The following is a 3,978-nucleotide window of genomic DNA, read 5'->3' on the forward strand; positions in this document are numbered from 1 at the left end:
CAATGGGCAACAGAAGACTGTGAAGCCAAGATCAATATTGCAATCAAATGATCTTTATCTTTTAAGAGATTTGGATTAGTTGAAGCTTTCGAATGAGAGAAAACACAGGGCACATTTTGATTTAGTTGAGGAGGTCGGTGAGAAGGTTAAATGGCTTTTAGAGTGTCAAAACTATGAATCCGATTTTGATGATCTTCATAGTTCTTTTGAATTTGATGTTGAAGTTTAAGGTAACAATTATTCAATAATTTGTTTATTTACTTAATTAGTTTAATTCTTTAGTTTATTGATTGCAATGTTTGTTTGTTTATGTTATTACATTAATTTATAAAAACGTACAATAAACTGGTAAAATCGTTTTTTTGGTTTCGTAGGTTATGATGGCAGTTTGGTTTTTTGTTGGATTGTTGATGAAGCTGATGGTTGGTAAGTTTACCTCACATGTGTATATCTTCTTTTGTTTGAGAGTTTATGGTTAGTATGATTCTTTCAATAATATGATAGTTTCAAAAGTCTTTAATTTTTTATAACCAGTTTTATTCATTTTGTTATTTCTATAAACTTGTGTTACATATTTTGTGTGTGTTACAACAAAAGTATTTACATATTTATGTTTACATAAAGTCTTTATGATATATGTTAGTAGCATTTTTGTTAAATAGTTAATTGACTTCCATGGTTTGTTTTTCTTTTTCAGGTTTTAGGTACTGATGATTTTGTTTGAGGTTGGAAATTTTGACTATCATGTTGGTGTAGCAACGTTAACATCTAATTAGTTTTAATGACTTTTATTATAAACTTAAGTTTGTGTAATTATTAACTATTTATGTAGACTATCTTATTATCTATATCTCCAATATAGATAAATATTATATCTTTTGGGTTCTAAATTTGATGATATATTATGGTTGTTTATATATATATATATATATTATGATATTGTATGGTAGTTTTATATACATTTTGTTACATATCTAATGTCAACCCGTGTGTAACATGGGTACTAACCTAGTGTAAAAATAAAGAAATACTTCTCTTGAACTTTTCAAAGAGTGGTGTAAAGAATGAAAGGGGTGCGAGTAGGTTCTTATTTATACTAAAATGTGAAGGTTACTCTAAAGAAAATTTTAATGATAAAATTGAATAGGAGAGTGCTTTGGGGGAGGAAGTTCAACCAAAATTTAAATGGTGTAGGAAGATATTTTGAATCTTTTAAAAAAACAACTTTAGGTAAAAATAAAGGTTGTATAACCTAATTAAAAGGATGTACCTTGATTATGCATTAATAATGTTATGTATGTGATATTTGAATAAAGAAAAATCATGAGTGTTATAATTATATATATATATAGACACACACACACACACATATATATATATTAGTAATGATTAATATTACTAAATAACTTTAGGAAAGAAAAACCGTTACATACGAAATATGTAACATATGGATATATGTATAACTAACCGAATCACATCAAGTAATAAAATTGGTCGATTTAACGAATACAATACAAATAATAGAAATTGACGAATGCCACATGAAATACATGAAACGAAACTGGAGATATATATATAAGGGTTAAAATAAAAAGACATAGTTTTGTAGGAAGAGTAGGAATGACATAAAATTTAGAGTTAAGAAACTATGTAGCCTAAATCCTTAATTCTAGGAAACTATTTTTTATTTTAAAAACTACTAATCTCAACCACTAGATCGTAGATCCAATGGCTTACATTTATTTTACTCTTCCTAGAAAAACTATTTTTTTATTATAACTCATTCCTAATTAACGATGTCGAAGTAACTCGTATAACACGTAATAACTATCTGAAAAGATCAATTCCATTTATGGAGCGAAGTTTAAGGTCCAAGGTATTAAAACAGGTCACGACCAATGGTTCAAATACGGGTTACGAGTCTTGGGTTTTGGGTAAATAAAGATATTTAAATTAGATTTGCTAAAAGACCCATGATCTTTAGATGAGGATACAGATGGGGTTAGAAGTTGAGTTTAGGGTTAGGAATGTACATAACTCATAGTTATATTTGATAATTAAATATATATATACACTATATTAAAATAAATATAGGAAGGGCAAGAAGGTAATTTCACACAAAGCTCTTAAATTGAAGAGGTACAATCCTTCATCACAACACCCTAGCTATCTCCCCATATCGTTCAAATCATCCGTCAATTTTCTCCCTATCAATGGCGTTTCTACTCGTAAATTGTCTCCAATTTTCTTTTCATCTTCACCTAAAATCAAAGCTCTAAAATGGGTGTGAGGGACACGCTGGTATATACGAACACTCCAAAAAACAGGTCTTTTGAATACGATTTTGTTATGTTTTTGTTGCAATTACAAACAAATATGCTTCCATGTAATATTCTTATTATTGGTATTATTTTTGTCATGTTTTTATAAAGAGTATAATCCTGGAATTTCATTATGAAGGATTTTGGTTCTTATATGTTTTTTGTTGTTCGAATTGTTGGGTTTTTCTTAAAAGAAGTTATATGTGGTGTTGCACATTTTTAACTTATTTTCTTTGATGGCAGAAGATCCAGAACTATGATGAAATTTCAAATGCAGAAGATATGAATGAAACTACAAAGAAACAAAACAAACTCAATGATGTCGGTCTATTAACATAGGGATCTTCCTCTGAGGCGTCTGATCATTCAGAATCTAGATCTGACCTTGAGGTATTATCTTGGTCAAATTTACTTTGACTTTTATCTCCTAGAGAGTTCAGTTTTTTTTAATATTTATTTTGTTTATCTCAATTTAGAATCATAGGTTCTCATATGGTGAGCCAATGATTGTGTAGTCCACTACCCAAGCTTTGTCTAAGCTGGTACTCCTATTTGGTGAAGGCGATAATAATCTGCGTGTCGTGGACGCACCAGCTTCAACAAAACAAATGGAATTCTCTAAATTTGGACATAAATATTGACATGTTTGGCTTAGAATTTAGAGAATATTGAAAGGTATACAGTTATGTTTTAAAAAAAAATGATGATTTATTTTCCCATATACAGTTTTGTTCCCGTGTATTATCATTAAATTTTATAACATGATGCTTGATGAGGTTAGCTGCAATAGTCTTCAAGAAAGAGTAAGATGTGGAAATATGTGTGTCTCAGACAGCCATGGGCAACAACAATAGAAAACAGGTATATCTGGCCTTGGCTTTACTCTTTAATTTCTTATCCACTTGGATAAATAACAAAAAGAAATTATGATCACGTAAACAATATTACTACAATAATAACTATGAAATATGAATTGTTTTATTGTTTTATATTTAGTAGATTTTTATCAGAATTTTATTCTCTCTTCAATACATGCTTCAGCAAGTTTTTAATCTAATTTTTAAATTTCAAGGTTAAGCGAAATCTAATTATTGTCTCGCATTCCAGTTCTATTTTACATGTTCTCTAAATTAGTTGGTATCTTATGCCAATTTTCAAAATTAAAAAAGAAACCAACAAAAAATTTTATAACTAACATATTACTATTTTATATAAAATTTTAAATGTTTCAAAAAAGTAAATTTAAAGAATTAATTTCTCATAATAATAAAATAATAAAAACTTCGGGTCAAATGGGTCACATTTGTGTCAATTCGATAATATGTACGCCGGGTCAAGTTTTTGGATTCGTGTTGAGTCGGACCCATCATCCTGCAAATATGACCATTCTAACACCCTTTCTTATAGTTCGGTTATTGTCATTGTGTATACGTGACAGCAAATGGTAAAATCGGAACCAAACATAACCTAAAAACGAAACTGAAAGGTTTCCAAAAACTCAAAAACCAAGTTTTCTGTTGTGGGCTCGGGTTGAGCCTAAAACTGACACAAGTCAACCCACCCTACGATCTTTTATTTCTTACTTATATATTTAATTTAAGTTTCCATATGAGTTTTAGTTAGTGATCACCAATCTTTCTACATGTAGCAGGTAGTT

General features: G+C 29.2%; 1 long non-coding RNA gene across 1 annotated transcript; it reads left to right on the forward strand.

Annotated features, from left to right (window-relative positions):
* The first annotated feature begins 2,354 nt into the window (after positions 1-2,354).
* Positions 2,355-3,155, forward strand: LOC143607708 (uncharacterized). Its single transcript, XR_013149024.1, has 3 exons — positions 2,355-2,711; positions 2,798-2,996; positions 3,103-3,155. It is a non-coding gene; the product is annotated as an uncharacterized LOC143607708 (long non-coding RNA).
* The last annotated feature ends 823 nt before the right edge of the window (positions 3,156-3,978 follow it).

Source organism: Bidens hawaiensis, unplaced genomic scaffold (assembly GCF_021521415.1).
Source record: "Bidens hawaiensis isolate Kalapana, Puna unplaced genomic scaffold, B.hawaiensis_p1.1 tig00085618_1, whole genome shotgun sequence".
Classification (NCBI taxonomy): domain Eukaryota; kingdom Viridiplantae; phylum Streptophyta; class Magnoliopsida; order Asterales; family Asteraceae; genus Bidens; species Bidens hawaiensis.